Source organism: Chiloscyllium plagiosum, unplaced genomic scaffold (assembly GCF_037043375.1).
Source record: "Chiloscyllium plagiosum isolate Xiang-an unplaced genomic scaffold, Cpla_swu_hap1 HiC_scaffold_36, whole genome shotgun sequence".
Classification (NCBI taxonomy): Eukaryota; Metazoa; Chordata; class Chondrichthyes; order Orectolobiformes; family Hemiscylliidae; genus Chiloscyllium; species Chiloscyllium plagiosum.
The window spans coordinates 9,109,919-9,128,138 of NW_028270174.1; the positions used below are offsets into that span (position 1 = coordinate 9,109,919).

Genomic DNA, 18,220 nt, shown 5'->3' on the forward strand with positions numbered 1-18,220 from the left:
CACTTAGAACAGAGTTGAGGAGAAACGTCTTTACCCAGGTGTATGGAATGCTCTGCCCCAGAAGGCTGTGGAGGCCAAGTCTCTGGATACTTTCAAGAAAGAGATGGATAGAACTCTTAAGGATAGTGGAATCAAGGGTTATGGGATAAGGCAGGAACAGGATACTGATAGAGGAAGATCAGCCATGATCATAATGAATGGTGGTGCTGGCTTGAAGGGCAGAATGGCCTACACCTGCACCTATTGTCTATTGTCTAAAATACTGATGTCTTTAGTATAGATCTTGGGGCTTAACATTCAACAGGTCCAGGACAACGTGATAAAAGCTGGATTAAAAGAGCCGGTGGTTGTGAAGGGCTACATACCAAAAGCTGTGGATTAACACAGTTTAGAAGCAGAATACTTCAAAGTGCCCACTAATACATCCAGGACTGTAGAAGGGGTTGTTCTGCTTCATTGTCTGCCCCTCTCCTGTAGTTATGTCTGTGCTTATGAAGAGGGATCATATGTTGATCACCAGCACAATAGAGACTTGTAGAGATCCATGGGCACCACAGGGGCTGGAGTGCATCATCTATCTCATCTTGGGTTACTTTAATTTGGTTTTAGTAACTTTCTTTTGCAGCTTTGGAAGTTTCCATTGACTGTGAAATTTTATTCCCATGTCAGGAGGAGAAAGTGAGGACTGCAGATTCTGGAGATCAGAGTCAAAACGTGTGGTGCTGGAAAAACACAGCAGGTCAGGTAGCACTGAGGAGCAGGAGACTCACCATTTCGAGCATAAGCTCTTCATCAGGAATGGCCTTGAGGTGATATGATAACATGTGGTCTTTGGCTGAGTGGGCAGTGGAGGCTGAGAAATGGGAATGCTGTTAGCGAAATTTTTACTTCCAGAACACCTTTAACAATACTCCATCTCATGGTCCAGTTACTCTATGTAGCTATCACTCACTTTTCTCTCTGACATCTGCAATCGAGTCAACTCAACAATCCCCAGGCAGTATTTCAGCATTAGCTCACATGTTGATAGAACAGTTTCTCATTAGACTAGGTCCAGCTACCATGGGTGCTTAGGAAAGTTTTGAGAGTGAGTGAGAGAATCCATTTCTTATTGGAAAAATAATTACATTCATTACATTTTAAAACATGTCTGGTATAAAGTACTACAATGAAAGTATACTTTTGAGATCCCTACTCTGTCTCAAATGTTACCTCTTGCATTTTTGATCTCATCTCATTCCTTATTCTTATCATTCCACCATTGGATAACTGTGCCTTCAGCTGCTTAGGCTCTCGATTCTGGAATTCCCTCCACAACTCTTTCATCTCAGAATGTCTTTCTCTCCTTTAACACCTGGTATATGTGGCAAAATCCACCTCTCTGTCAGCATGGTCTCAGTTGTAGATGTGTTCGCTGGAACACTCCTGACAGATGGGAACCCAACTGGTCAGCTTTACCCAAGGTCAGTACTGATGGATGGAGCTTATCTAGTGATACCCGTTAACCCTTTCAGGTGCTAACTTTCTTGTACAAGACACTTACCGTGGCCATCTGATATCTGTTTATGTTGTTTGGTGTTTATTTTACTTGATGAGACTTCTGTGAAGTTCCTTGAGTTTTTATAGATTTACTATAGAAACAGAGGCTATTCTCCTGCCTTTACCACTGCATTCTTTAAGGCTAGCACTTATGTGTTAAATTTTAGACTTATGTTATCTTCTTGAAATTGAAGGCCTGGATCTCCATTTATGTCTCTTTAACACAAATACTGATGTTTTTAGTACAGCTTTTGGGGCTTAACATTCAGCAGGTCCAAGATAACATGATAAAAGCTGGATTAAAAGGGCCGGTGTTGTGAAGGGCTACATATCAAAAACTGTGAATTAACACAGTTTAGAAGCAGAATACTTCAAAGTGCCCGTTAATACATCCAGGCAGTGGGCTGAGGAAGGGCTTGTTCTGCTGCATTGTCTGCCCCTCTCCTGTAGTTAGGTCTGTGCCCATGAAGAGGGATCATGTGTTGACCACCAGCACAATAGAGACTTGTAGAAGTCGATGGGCACCACGGGACTGGAGTGCATCATCTATCTCGTCTAGGGTTACTTTAATTTGGCTTTAGTAACTTTCAATTGCAGTTTTGGAAGTTTCCATTGACTGTAAAATTTTATTGCCATGACAGTGTCCCACTGGGTGATGGGTTGACTTGATTATTGTTTACTCTAGAATAAAAGAAATAGAAGCAGGAGTAGGCCATCTGGCCCAAAATGTTAGCTCTACTTTCTCTCCACTGATGTGCCACCTTTTCCAGCAATTTCTGACTTTAAGACCGTAAGGCATAGGAGCAGAAATTTGGCCATTCAGCACATCCAGTCTTCTTTGCCATTCAAAGATGGCTGATAAGTTTCTCAAACCCATTCTCCCATTTTCTCCCCATAACCCTTGATTTCCCTTATTTCTGTTATCCAGCATCTGCTGTTCTTTGATTTTTTTTTGCTGAGCTAGTAGATTGCTTTGTCCTGGATGGTGTCAAGCTTTTTGAGTATCGTTCGAGTTGCATACATCCAGGCAAGTGGGGAGTGTTCCATCACACCCATTTGGGCTTTGTACATGGTGGGCAGGATTTGGCAGGTCAGGAAATGAGTTACTCGCTGCAGGAGTCCTCACCTCTAACCTGTTCTTAAAGCCACAGTGTTTATATGATTGGTCCATTTGGTTTCTGATCAATTCTGACCCTTGAGATGTTGATGCTGGGGGTTCTGTGACAATGATGCTATTGAATATAAAGGGGAAATGATTGGATTCTTCCTTGTTGGAGATGGTCAGTGCCAGACACTTGTGTGGCAAAAATGTTACTTGCAACTTATTAACCCAAGCCTGGATATTGTCCAGGTCTTGTTACATATGGACTGTTTCAGTATTTGCAGAGTCACAAATTAGGCTGAACCTTATGAAGTCATTAGTGAACATTGTCATTTTTGACCTAATGATGGAGGGAAGGTCATTGATGAAGCAGCTAGAGATGGTTGGGCCTGCAGGGATACCCTGGAACTGAGAAGATTGATTTCCAACTTCTGAAATTATCTTCCTTTGTACTGCATATGACTCCAAATAGAAAACAGTTTTCCCACTAATCCCCACTGACTCCAGTTCTGCCAGAGCTCCTTGGTGCTAACTTGATGTCCAGGGCAGTCACTCTCACCTCATTTGCTATTGTTACGAAATCAAGAGACCTGTAAATCTTCCAGTAAAACCTGTCAGGAAGCCGTGCTGAGTTCCTAGTGTGAGCTAACGACAGGATTCGACAGTCTGAGCCATCTTCTTTGTTTCATTGTTTCTTTGCAGTCGTTCTGGCAATAATCTCTCTAGGCTACAGAATTTAATGTCAGATCGAATGATTGACTTCATCTTCTGTCAGGTGAAATAACAATACCACAGCCTTCAAACCAGGTAAAATAATAATATTATAACACACGTCAACTGAAATAACCAAACCATAATCATGCGGAATAACTATATCATCTCTTTGTCAGATGGGATAACTATCTCACACTCAATGTCAGGTGAAATAGCAATATGGTTTTCATCTTTTCTCGCCGGGTTGTCATTAAACCAGCAAATCTGGAAAAGAATCCTTTCAGTGTATGTGCTTTTGATCACAGAAAGTGTCTAACAGGATAATGAAGGTAAAGTCACCACAGACCATCGGACTGTTATCATGTTAGACAGAGATGACTGGTGGTGGTTTAATCTGAAGGTTAGCATGCCTCAGGTGAGGGGGGAAGGGTGGAGGAGGGGATGTTGAGAAGGGGAGTGCTACACTGCAACCTCATCCAGTACAGGAATTGAACCTACACTGTTGGCATGATACATCACAAACCAACCATCCAACCAATTGACCCCACATTAACAGACAAATACAGATAAGGTAATAATGTGACAGGTATCAGCACGTTGGATTTGCTAACTAAGAGTATAGCCACAAAGCTGGCATTGGGTAGAATCTATTAGCTCACATTACAAAGTAGTGAATCGTTTCTGTATTCTACATTATAATTTTGCCAGTGTGAAGAGAAAGAGGTCAGTAGTTCCAATTAGTTGAAGTCACACTCCCTAAACTTTAAGTGTCATGTCGGGCACAGTTTAAACTGTGAATGTGTTTCAGTTAGATAAATGAAGACTTGTGTTTTGTGTCACTGCAATCGGACTTACTGCAAAGTCAAATAGACATGCAGCTCAATTGCAGTCAAACGTAACACACATTCAAACCAAACACCTGAGGTTGCATGTAATGCTGCTGTTGAGCTCAATGTGGTCTGCCCACTTCTTTTTAAAAATCCTTATTGTGGAAAGAGGCCATTCAGCCCATCAAGTCCACACTGATACTCTGAAGAGCATCCCACACAGACTCACTCCCTAACCTATCCTTGGCATGGATTTTCCATGGCACACCCCTAGGCCCTATTGGCAATTTAGCATGGCCAATCCACCTAACCTGCACATCTTTGGGGACTGTGAGAGGAAACCGAAGCAGCCAGAGGAAACCCATGCAAATACAGGCAGGATGTTCAAATTTCACACAGGCAGTTGCCTAACACTGGAATCAAACCCAGGTTCCTGATGCTGTGAGGCAGTAGTACTAACCACTGAGCCACTGTGCTGCCCCATGTGGTTCTTCCTCCATGTAGTTAGGTCTTAAGGCAAGTATTCTGTTTCTGTTCTATTAAAGATAAACAAATTTTTGAACGGTGAAGGAATTAAGGGCTATCGTGAGAGGGCGGCTAAATGGAGCTGAGTCCACAAAAAAGATCAGCCATGATCATATTGAATGGGGGAGCAGGCTCAACGCGCCAGATGGCCTACTCCTGCTCCTATTTCTTTTGTTCTAGAGTAAATAATAATCAAATCAATCAGCTCCCAGTGGGGCACTGAGCTTGAAATGTTAACTCTGCTTTCTCTCCGCTGATGCTGCCAGACCTAAGTTTTTCCAGCAACTTCTTTGTTCTCTAGCATCTAGAAGGACAGGGACTGCAGACACATAGGGAAATACCATCACATGCAAGATCTCCTCTGAACCACACACCATCCTCACTTGGAAATATACGGCCGGTCCTTCAGTGTGACTTGGTCATTATCCTGAATCCCCCTGCTCTGGGGTGCACCAACACCACAATATCTCCAGTCATTCACGAAAGCAGCTCACTATAGCCTTCTGAAGGGCGATCAAGGACAAATGTTGACCAAGATACGGATGTCCAATCCCATGAAAGAAATTTGTATAAAATTTGCAAGGCAGCACTGAATCCATCATCAGACAGTGACTTTGGAACAATGAGTAGTCACCCCTCCCTACCTCAGCAGGCTGCTCCTCTTCTTCCAACCCAAAAAACCTTGGGTTTTTTTTGTTCAGCAAAGGTGGTGGATAGTGGAACCTCTTTTGGGATGTACTGAGCACTGTTTTAATGAAACTGGTCTCATGGATTTTTAGCTGTCAGGTAGCCATTGATCAAGGCTTTGGTTGAACTCTACTTTCCTTTGTGTAGTCCTATGTTACTCTTACATTCAGCCAATTGGGCGTCTGCTTTCATTGCCCATCTGAAAGACAACACTTGAATAATCCAACATCTAATATGTGCATTAAGGTGTTGGGTGAGGTCAATGGAGAGCAACCAAATGAAGCAGAGAGGAAGAATTTACACTTACTGCATGCCTGTGTTAACCCAGAACATTCCAAAATGCTCTATAGCCAATCAGATATTTCTGTAGTATCTGGCGCAGACTCAATGGCCAAAGGGCTTTTTTCTGTGCTGGAGACCTCTATGACTAAGTGTACTAATTGTTGTGTGGGCAAAGGCACCAGCACAAGAAGGTCCCTTGAGCAATGAGACAAACAACCCTTTAATGTGTTTCAATGGTGATGAGTTAAGGATAGATGTTGGTCAGAAAGTGATATCCTTTCGTGTTAAATAGGCAGGTCCTCAGTTTATTATAAAAAGACTGTAGTTAATCAATCTCCAGTATGGCACTGAGATGTTAGGCTAGGTTATGTGCTGAAGTTAGTGGAACGGGTCTTGAATGCATGACTGGCTAAGCCAGAATATACTGATTGAACAGATTTCTGTTGTGTGATGAATTCTCACCACTGGGCAATATGTAATGCACCCTTGGTCACCCATAAGATAGATTTGATGCCATTATCATCCTTTTAGCTTGGGATTTATAGGGTCTACCTTCTCTGGTAGGGGAGAAGAAATCCACTGAGTAGTCTAACAAGCAGAAGACATTACCTTGAACAAGACATAGTTTACTGCAAGTACAAGTTACATTGGGGTAACAGGCATCATTGTTAAGATCTTATGGAGAGGACAATGGTAATGTCCCTACCTGTGACCCAGGAGGCCTTGGGTTCAAGTCCCACTTGCTGTAGAGGCCATAGCATATCTGAACAGGTTGATTTTAAACTATCTATTCTTCCTCGAGGAAGGAGATCAACACAAGAAGGACTGAGTTCCAAGGGATCAGAAACACGTGCAAGCCTTTTTTTTTGATTCATTAATGGGATTGTGGCCAACACTGGCTCGGCCGGAATTTATTGTGCATCCCTAATTGCCCAGAGCAACTACATTGCTGTTGGTCTGGAGTCATATGTAGGCTAGAACATGTGAGGATGGTGGATTTCCTTACCTAAAGGACATTAATCATCCAGATAGGTTTTTCCTCGACAATCAGGCAACAGTCCAAGTAGACAGTTGCTTGATGGTAGAATTGAACCTGAATCCTTGGGGCTGTGAGGCAGCAGTGCTGACCACTGAGCCGCTATGCCAACCTAAAGCAATACTATCATTATTTTGGGTAGATCTGAGTGCACTCCTAAACGTGAACCCTTTCAGAACTATAAGGCAAAAGTGAGGAATGCAGATGCTGGAGATTACAGTCGAGAGTGTGGTGCTGGAAAAACACAGCAGGTCAGGAAGGGCTGATGAAGGTCTTTTGCCAGAAATGTTCCTCTCCTGCTCCTCGGATGCTGTCTGACCTGCTGTGCTTTTCCAGCACCACACTTTCAGAACTATAACCCTATGCCCAAGTATTGCTGACAATTCTTTCATTAATAATCCTGATTTACTGCTGCCTATGCCAATACAATTAAATACCTGAAACAAAGAAGCCTTGAAATGAGAAATGGTCATGCAGCCTACTTAGCTTCCTATTCAGGCTATAACTCCCTGCTTGCAAATTGTATCCAAATATATATCAAACAAAATACATGAAAAATACAACATTTCTTTAGGATGCCAAGCCTAACTATTCTTCTTTGTGACCTTGCATATTAACAAGATTCTCATCATGTTCCTAATCGTTTTGCAATAAGCTTAACGGCTGTGAGATTGATTGTGATTCAGTCATCACAGATTCAACTTTAACTGACATATAAGGCTATACGAGACCTATTGTTTGCAACAAAAATCACAGCTTTAACACATTTGTCCAGCGCTGCCATAAAAAAACTGTCAATCTCCGTTAGTTTTACTGGGTTGGAATCTGCTGAGGATGTCCGAGTAGTGAGTATTGCTTTAAATGTCATCTTGGCTCAGTGTGGCAGCATTCTCCAGGCATGGGAAATAAATGGCCAGCAATTAAAAATAAAATTTCCACACCCCCACCCCTCACCCAGTGAGTTTGGTGTTCAAATCTCACTCCCAGGATCTGAGCATTTGATCTAAGATGACAAATTTCAGTGAGCTGCTGTGTGTTTATTTTCAAGTAGGGATCAAGGTAAGGTTTCTTCTGCTGTCCTGCTGGATGCAATGGATCCCCTGGCATTGGTCAACGTTATCCCTCAACCAACATTGCTAAAACCCGAATAAATTACTTATCTCACTGCTGTCTGCAGGATTTCGCTGCCTGTAAATTGGGTCCCACATTCACCTCTAGAAAGTAACTAGTTGGCTGTGAGCCATCCTGCAGATCACTAAGGCACCATACAAATGCAGGTCTTTCTCCTTTGTGCAGTGACCAGTGTTCAAGTCCTTCTAATGCTTTCTGAAGTCTTCTCTCAATTATTTCAAAATTAGACTGGCATTCAGTTGGGCGTTTGGTTCTAAGAAAAAGGAACTGGTTTTGATGTACTTTAATCTGTGAAAATATACACTAACTCCAGTTGTTAAAATGGTCCTTTGAATGTTTTAATTAACTTCTTCATTCTTAATATTAACCAAAATTAATAGAGCTGTGTTTGGAAGGAAGTTTCTCAAAGTTTACACTCCAAAGAAACTGCTGATGCTACCCAAATACCAAAGCAAGAGAACTCAATTTATTGAAAGAACATCACACCTAATGGTACAAGGACAGGGAAATTGAATGTGATATTATCAGAGTTGGAAGAAATTTCCTTCACTGAGTCTCATACTGTAGCCCACTCCATGCTACCATCGACAAAGCAGCAAACTAGAACTGAAAATGGTGCTTTTATAATTGCATTTTCGATTACTTCCGAGCAATGCAAGTTCTGGTTATGCCAGTTGAATGGCAACCTTAGGAAAAGCTAATGGTTTGAACATTGGTAGGTACTAATATCTGCCCAAAGTGATTTTTACTTCCTAGTTTTATTAATGTTGGTGATGTGGTCATCGCTGGCAAGGCCAATATTTGTTGCCCACTCATAACTGCCCTTGACAGCAGTTAGGAGTCAAGTAGATTGTTGTGGATCTGGAGTCACATAGATTCATAGAGTCATAGAGATGTACAGCATGGAAACAGACCGTTCAGTCCATGCTGACCAGATATCCTGAGTTAATTTATTCCCATTTGCCAGGACTTGGCCCATATCCCTCTAAACTCTTCCTATTCGTAGACCCATCCAGATGCCTTTTAAATATTGTAATTGTATCAGCCTCCATCACTTCCATTGGCAGCTCCTACCACACATGTACACCATCCTTTGATGAAAAATTAGCCTCTTAGGTCCCTTTTATATCTTTCCCCTCTCACCCTCCACCTATGCACTTAGTTCTGGACTCCCCTACCCCAGGGAAAAGACTTTGTCTATTTACCCTATCCATGCCAGGACTGAATAAGGATGACAGATTTCCTTCCGTAAAGGACACTAGTGAACTAGGTGGGTTTTTTACAATAATTGACAGCCATGGTCAACATTACTCAGATCAGCTTTCAATCCAGATTTTTAAAAAAGTTGAATTTAGATCTTAATTCCTAGGAATTGGTATCTGGATTGCTGACACATTAACTTGGGTTTGCTGGATTACTAATCTTGTGATATTCCTGCTACACTAGTATCAGGCAGGATAATTATATGGCATGCACTGTCCTTTATTCTCAACCCTCACAGTTTAGAACAAGTTAATACAAAGATTAGAGAATGTTGAAAATACAAAAATGAATAAGGGTTTCCTGTGATATATTTCACAACATCTGGTTGTGCTGAAGTGATTTACAAATGATAAATACTTTCGAAGCGTAGTCATTGTTGTAATGAGGGTAGCACACCAATGAACAGGCAGAGGACAGACAGAATAAGGAAGAGATGAGAGGGGAGATGAGCAAGAAAGAGGATATCGACCAATCACTGGAATGACCAGGCTACATACCTGGCATCATTCTGTCACCAAAAATGGCCAAAGACTGCACAAGGCCAATTTTGAAGGCATTAGATGGGGACTTTCAAATGTTGACTGGGAGAGGATATTTGCAAGTCAAGGGACAATTGGGAAGTGGAAGGCCTTTTAAAATGAGATAACAGGAGTTCAGAGACAGTACATTCTTTTGATTGTGAAGGGCAAGACTGGTGGATGATGGCAATGCTGGATGACTAGAGAACTTGAGGCTCTGGTCAAGAAAAAAGGAGAAAGTATATATCAGGTATAAACAGCAAAGATCGAGTGAATGCCTAGAGGAATTTAAGGACAGTTGGAATACATTTAAGAGGGAAATCATGAGAACAGAAAGGGGACATGACATAGCTTTGGCAAATAAAGGTTCTATAAGTACATTAAGGGCAAAAGAGTAACCAGGGAGAGAATAGCGCCACTTAAAGATCAATGTGACCATAGAATCCATACAGTGTGGAAACAAGCCATTTGGCCCAACAAGTCCACACCATCCCTCTGAAGAGCATCCCAACAAGATGCATCCCCCCCTGTAACCCTACACTTCCCATGGCGAAACACCTAACCGACATGTCCCTGAACACTATGGGTAACTTCGCATTGCTAACGCACATCTTTGGACTGTGAGAGGAAAACAAAACACCTGGCAGAATCCTGTGCAGACAAGGGGAGAGCGTGCACACTCCACAGAGACAGTTGCTCAAGGGTGAAATTGAACCCAGTTCCCTTGTGCTGTGAGGCAGCAGTGCTAACCACTGAGCCAGTGTGCCACCATTCACCATCTTTGTGTGGAACCACAGGTGATGGGCGAGAAACTAAACAAATATTTCACATCAGTATTTATTGTGGAGAAGGATATAGAAGCTATGGAACTTGGGGAAACAAATAGTGATGTTTTGAAAAGAGTTCATATTACAGAGGAGGAGGTGCTGGAGATCTTAAATGCATAAAGATAGATAAATCCCAGAACTCTGTGGGAAGCTAGCCAGGTGATTCCTGGGCCACTTGCTGAGATAGTTGTCTCGTCGAAAGCCTTGGGTGTGGTGCCGGAAGACTGAGGTTGGCTAATGTGGTGCCTGTATTTCAGAAAGGTGGTAAGGAAAAGCCAGGGAACTATAGACTGGTGAGTTTGACATCAGTGGTGAGTCAGTTATTGGAGGGCATTCTGAAGGACAGGATAGACATGTATTTGAAAGGCAAGCATTGATTAGGGATAGTTAATATGGCTTTGTGCACAGGAAATCATGTCTTACTAAGTTGACTAAGTCTTTTAAAGAGGTGACAAATAAGATTGATGAAAGGAGAGCAGTAGATGTTGTCTGTGTGAACTTCAGCAAAGCATTCAACAAGATTTGGCATGGTAGACTGGTTGGTAAGGTTAGATCACATCAGATGCAGGGGGAGTTGGCCAATTGGATACAAAATTGGCTTGAAGATAGGAGACAGAGGGTGATGGTAGAGGATTGCTTTCCAGACTGGAAGCCTATGACCAGCGGTGTACCACAAAGATTGATGCTGGGTCCATGGCTTTTCATCTCATTTATAAATGAATTGGATGTGAATAAAGGAGGTATAGTCAGTAAGTTTTTAGATTGACACCAGTATAGGTGGTGTAGTGAATAGTGAAGACGATTATCTCAAAGTACAACAAGATCTTGATCAGATGACCAATGGTCCTCGGAGTGGCAGATGGAATTTAATTTTAATAAATGTGAGGGTTTGCATTTTGGTTAGGCAAACCAGGAAAGGACTAATAGAGTTAATCATCAGGCTCTGGGGAGTGTTGCTGAATAAAGCGATCAAGGGGTACAGGTGCATAGTTCCTTAAAAGTGGAGTCGCAGGTAGGCAGGCTGGTGAAGGCACACTTGTCTTTATTGGACAGAACACTGAGTGTAGGAGTTGGGGTGTCATGTTGTGGCTGTACAGGACATTGGTGAGGCCACTTTTGGAACACAGCGTACAATTCTGGTTGCCCTTCCAAAGGAAGAATGTTGTTAATCTTGAGAGGGTGTGGAAAAGATTTACAAGGTACTGGGACTGGAAGGTTTGAGGTATAGAGACAGACCAAATAGGCTAGGGCTATCTTCCCTGGAGCATTGGAAAGCTTATAGAGGTTTATAAAATCATAATGGGCATGGATAGGGTGAATAGCCAAGGTCTTTTGCCCAGGGTCGGGGAGTTCAAAGCTAGAGGACATAAGTTTAAGGTGAGAAGGGAAAGATATTAAAAAGGACCGGAGGGATAACTTTTTCACACAGAGTGTGTTGCATGTATGGAACTATGCCAGAGGACATGGTGGAGGTCGGTACAATTACAACATTAAAGGCATCTGGATGGGTATATGAATAGGAAGGGTTTAGAGGATAGGGGCCAAGTGCTGACAAATGGGACTAGATTAGACTGGGATGTCTGATTAGACTGGGATGGCTGATTGGTGCGGTCAAGTTGGACCGAAAGGTCTGTTTCTGTGATGTATAACTCTATGACTACCACTTCTGGGCTTGAAATTTGGCTGGTCTATCTCAAGTCACCCTAAAAAAATTTCCAGCATCCCACTCCCCTCATCTCTAGGCACTCCTCTACCTGAAGTACCCTATCTTCCTACCTCAGTTGGTGACCATTCCAAAGGTTTTTGAACTGCACTATCACTGGGAGGTGGCTTATCATCCTCATTTAGATGGAAGGGACCCAAGTGGACAGTGAATTGGTCGATACCAGTCCCTCACCACCACCACTATCCCCCTACCACCCTCAGGTTGTATTGACTGGTAATGCAGGGATTAGATCCAGCAATCCTTCTTAGGGGCAAGAAAGCTTCCCTGCTGAGAAACTCTTCCTAATAATTTCAGTGAAAGAAGCACATTGTATTCAGACCGAGCATGCAATCAATGAAAAATATTCTACCTCCAAATCAATTCAGTTAGCCAGAATATATTAGTCTCTGTGCAGACCATCCGCAACCACGTTAACCACTTCTGAAAATGTTTAAAGTTGTCTTGCTGCTGCAGTGACATTTGCCACATCTAATTAACAGTCATGGCTAATGCTGTGTCAGGTAGTGCGGTCAGTTTTGAGAATTTTGATTAGTAATCCGCCATCACAATTCACCACAGATAAGGCAGCAACAGCAAAGTACAGCTAATCTGTCAACAGGTATTACATTTTAAGCTGTGATGCCTGTGGGGTCACTAAAAGATTGAGATTTTAAGTTGCATTGTTTCCCTGTTGGTTCACAAGGCAGTGAGTAACATGAAAGGCAAAGATTTGAGCATGGTATATGGTAGAAGTACATTCCTGATGTAAGATAATGGAAATAAAAAGGACTTGGAAAATTAAGCCAGTTGTCATTTCAATACAAAGGACCAAAAGGATGGTCTCACTTTCTCATTAGAGAGAGATGACCAGTGGTGGTTTAACCTGAGGGTCACCACACCTCAGGTGAGGGGAAGAGGTTGAGAAGGAGAGTCCTTCATGATAACCTCAGCCAGTGTGAGAATTGAACCTACACTGTTGACAGCACTCTGCATTGCATACCAGCCAACTGAGCTAGCCAGATGAGGAAGTGCTCAGAATGATGGCAGTGATAATTGTCAGTGATGAAGGGGGAGAGCTATTGGCATCTCCAGTGAGGCCCGTGAAATAATGTCATCTTTGTCAGAGACATCAGAATGAAATATAGATGGATAATCTTTTGGGTATTTCCTACAATTGTACTGCTCCATTTTCACCTGGGCAGAATGCTACAGGAATGGGAGACAGTGTGAGTGCAGACACGGTGGACTGGATGGTCTCAATTCGAACCGTAACAGTTCTGTGCTTGTGTCATTCTGGGCTGGACTAGTCAAACGCCAAGGTAGTAAAGTCTGAGACCAGCAAGAAGACAGGCCAGAAGTCTTTTTTTTAATATTCCAAAGTACACCTACTCATCACTAAACATTTCTTCTCCCTCACCGAATTACCCATGTTACTTCCCTCCTTTGAGGACTCTGGGACTCAATGGAGTTTAGAAAGATGAGGAGGGATCTGATTGAAACTTTCAGAATACTTAATGGCTGGACAAAATGGTTGTTGGGAAGATGTTTCCATTGGCAGGAGAGATGAGGACCCGAGTAAAGGGAAGACCCTTTAGAATGGAGATAAGGAAAAACTTCTTCAGCCAGAGAGTGGAGAATCTGTGGCATTCATTGCCAGAGAAGGCTGTGGAGGTCAGGTCATTGAGTACATTTAAAACAGAGATAGTTTAGTTCTTGATTGCCAAGGGGATCAAAGGTTACTGGGAGAATGCTGGAAAATGGGGTTGAAAATGATCAAATGGTGGAGCAGACTTGATGGGTTGAATGACCTAATTTCTGCTTCTCTGGTCTTAAGACCTTTACCCTCCACCACAAAATCACCCTGATCCAATCATCAACTTATATACAAATCTTATCCAGGGCTGTGCAGTGATACAAAAAGTGAGGGAAATGTAGAGGGAATGGGGAGGGAGTTTATTCCACAGCCATAACTAATTACAGGTGGGCTGCTTTGGTGCCGATTGGGATTTGACCCCTCTCTGTGAGGAAGACCCTCTCTCTGGGGCTCCAATACTCCTTGCAGCACCAGAGCTCTGTGGTGCACTGCATTAGGTCCCAGGCTGAAACCCAATGGATCCCAAGATTAGGTAAGTTTGGGACTATTGGCTGGGAAGATTTGACTACCTTGTGGAAATGGTGGGAGTTTTAAGATTGATGTGGGAAGAAAAGGTGGATGCTGTCTTCTTGGGGCTGAGTACCCCTGATGCACAAAAAGCTCCCAGAGAGATGGCATTCCCTATCTACCTTTTTACAAACTCTGTTGGAAAAGAACACTGTCCACTCCTGTCTAGGTGCTGACTCCAATCAAATGGCAGCCTGGGCAGGACATTAGTTGGTCTATTGAACTTCTAACAAAACTTTATTAATCTTTAAGTGCTTAATTGAACTAAATAAGTGAGCTGCTGCTCTCAGAGCCTTCCCACCCTCAGATATTATCAGGTCAGCTTGGAGTAGTTGGAAGATGGTAGGATGGACACCCACCCTATTTAATGTAAGCTCTTGCTGAAAAACACACCAAATGGTACAATGTAGTATTCAGCTCCTTGGCTTTAAGTCAAAAGGCTGTGGATTCATGTCTCACTCCAGATCCCAACAATCTAGGCTGATGCTCCAATGCAGTAGTGATGGAGTGCTGCTGTTGGAGGTATCATTTTTCAGATGAGACATTAAAGAGAGGTTTTCGAAGGTGATACAAAAGAAATTTCAAGGAACTATTTTGATGAAGAGCTGAGGAGTTATTACTGGAGTCGAGGGTAAAACATTTTCCTTCAATCTACAACACACAAGTCTAGTTATTAACATATTGCTTGCTATGTGCTAATTGGCTACTGGTTTGTGATATTAATCTTCAAAAAGTGTGCCATTGGTTCCAATTCAACTTGGATCAGCCTGAGGTCTTTCCTCATCTTTATCCATCAGAGTTGTTTATTTTGAATCCACAGGCCTGTACAATTTCTCAAGCGGCCCAATTAAAACTGCACCATTAAGAATCCACTGGATAGATTTAGGCCATATGCAAATGCCCAAAAAGTCCATCACACCAATAGGCACACAGGTGCTCTGCACAAAAACATCATCAATTTTCTCATGCTCTATTCCAAACAGGTTCCTGATTCATCTTTTTTAAAAATTAACAATCATGGAAAAACATCCTCAGGGAAACGAGATCCAAATTTCAATCCAGGCATTACAATTGCTGTTTCAGATAAAATAATAGGAGCTAAAAAAATACATAATAGTTACAAATACTCTGAATATTGTTATCTTAAGGAAAGAGAAATGTTTGCACATATTGAGGTAGCACTACATAATGAAAGCGGATGAGAAGTTTACTCGAATATGCTCAGTCAGTGATGTACAGATTTATCAAATCTGCTGTAGTCTCAAAACAATGTAATATTGAATAAAATTACTTCTAGATGCCAGTAGGCTATCACTTGCACAATTAGCAATATGTATGAATGTTGCTGAAAAAAAGAGACAAGTTATTGAAACTTTTCATTTTGCACACAACTGGACAGACACAAAAATGCCAAACCTCAAAGGGAATAACAATCTATCTTGCATGAGAAAAGATAAAAACCCAATTTAAGATTATCAATCGGGCTTTGACAAGGTCCATAATTTAATATGTAGGAACCTCGGCTAGGAACAGGCACTTGTCCAGGAATTGCTCCTATTTTGGAGAAACAGTACTTTATTGGTATGTTCTTCATCGCAACATTTTGACCAATCAAACCAAAGTTGACTTGATAACAGTTGTGATCATTTATGCAAAGATATTGTGGAAAAAAGTTCAGAGAATTATACCCAAGGTCCTCCTCAAGGTCCTAGATTATTTTCGCTGAAACTTTATTGCTGGAACAGCACAGCAGGTCAGGCAGCATCTAGAGAACAGAAGATTCGACGTTTCGGGCACATGCCCTTCTTCAGGAATAATAGGCTCCTGAAGAAGGGCATGTGCCCGAAACGTCGAATCTTCTGTTCCCTAGATGCTGCCTGACCTGCTGTGCTGTTCCAGCAATAAAGTTTCAGCTTTGATCTCCAGCGTCTGCAGACCTCACTTTCTCCTCCTAGATTATTTTCGATGACATGGAGAAAATATTTCAAATAGTGATGTAAGAAATTGTAAAGAATCTAATGCAGAATCAAGCAATTTTCTTCAGATCACCCATGGTAACATTAGATACTGTTACAAACCCACTGTATATCACCAGTAGTATACAGCTGTTAATGCTGTCTCTCTAAGTCACTTCTAAACATTAAAATTATTAGAGACCAGATAATAATGTGTAATTATCCAATCAATAGTATGTAATTCTACTTTCAAAGTATCATCAGCAATTCTAATCTTTCCCATGTTTTATCTAAATGTATTATCTTTCTTCTCATACATCAGCCATCGTGGCTCAGTGTTTAGCACTGCTGCCTCACAGCACTAGGGTTCCAGGTTCAATTCCAGCCTTGGGCGACTATCTGTGTGGAGTCTGCACATTCTCCCTGTGTCTGCGTGGGTTTCCTCCCACAGTCCAAAGATGTGCAGGTCAGGTGAATTGGCCATGTAAAATTGCCCATAGTGCTAGGTGCATCATTCAGAGGGAAATGGGTCTGGGCGGGTTACTCTCCGGAGGGGTGGTGTGGACTTGTGGGGCTGGCGGGCCTATTTCCACACTGTAGGGAATCTAATCTAACAATTGCAGTTTGGAAGAAGGCCAATGGCTGAATTTAATGCCTTGCAGTTACTTCAATAATAGGAAAAAAATCAAGATGTGCAACATCCGAAAGGGCAAAGATTTGTAGAGAAATAATCCTGGACATTGAACATTCTGCAGATTCTATTGGAGGCACGTTCAACCTTGGGATACATTTTATTGTGTAACCCGCACTAGAATAATCAGGTAAGAATTGAATCGTGTGTATGCACATCGAGGGGCTTGGAATCTGAAACTAGCACTGTCCTGTCTAAATCTCAGCTTCACACATATCATTTCTGCCTCCAACCTCACAACTGCTTGTCCTGTGTCCTCACTGGAGGGGAGGATCCCAGTGGTAGAGGTCGCAGGTGGAGAATGTGCTATCAGAGGAACCTTGGTGAGTTGTTATGGTGCATCTTATGCAAGGTACACACACTACTGCTACTGTGTGCTAATGGAAAAGGGAATGAATGCTTAAGTTGACCATTTGACATAAGAATAGATATAGGCCATTCAGCCCATCGAGTCTGCTCCGCCATTCAACAAGATCATGGCTGATCTGATAATCCTCAACTGTCTTTTCCCCAGGGCCCTTGCTTTCCCTTACTGATTAAAAATCTGTCTATCTCAGCCTTGATTATACTTAATGAACCAGCCTCAACAGCCCTCTATGTTAAAAATTTTCACAGATTCACTACCATCTACGAGAAGGCTCTCCTTCTTATCTTTGATTAAATTGTGAGATAAATTCTGAGATAAAACTCTTGGTGTTAGACTCTCTAAAAAGGAGAAAAACAATCTTGCTGCATTTACCCTGGCACGTGCCTTAAAAGTCTTGTAGGTTTCGACAAGGTCACCTATCATTCTTCTGTATTCCAATGAGTATAGGCCCTAACCTACTCCGTCTCTCCTCATATGACAGTCCCTCCATATCTGGTATCAGTCGAGTGAACTTTCTCTGGACTGCCTCCAATGCCAGAATGTCTTTGCTTAGATAAGGAGCCCAAAACTGTTGACAGAATTCCAGTTTTGGTCTGACGATCTCCTTGTATAGTTTTAGCAAAACTTCCCTTCTTTTCTACTCTATTCCCTTTGTAATATAGTTGGTGGATGCAGCGTCAATGAAACAGATGTTCTTTGTCCTGTAAGGCAGGCATGATTTGTGGAGATAAAGAGACAGAATTAATATCTCAGGTGGATGACCATTCCTCAGAAATAGTGTTCACGAGTCCTGATGGAAGGTCGTCAACTTGAAATGTTAACCCTGCTTCTTCCTCCCCAGCTCCTGAGAAACTTGTGGGTTAGTTCTGTCACCATTTTGACAAATCAAA

General features: G+C 42.1%; 1 protein-coding gene across 2 annotated transcripts in view; it reads right to left on the reverse strand.

Annotated features, from left to right (window-relative positions):
- grid2 (glutamate receptor, ionotropic, delta 2) overlaps positions 1–18,220 on the reverse strand; it is a 994,028-nt gene that overhangs the window by 177,795 nt on the left and 798,013 nt on the right. The gene's annotated exons all lie outside the window — the stretch shown is intronic.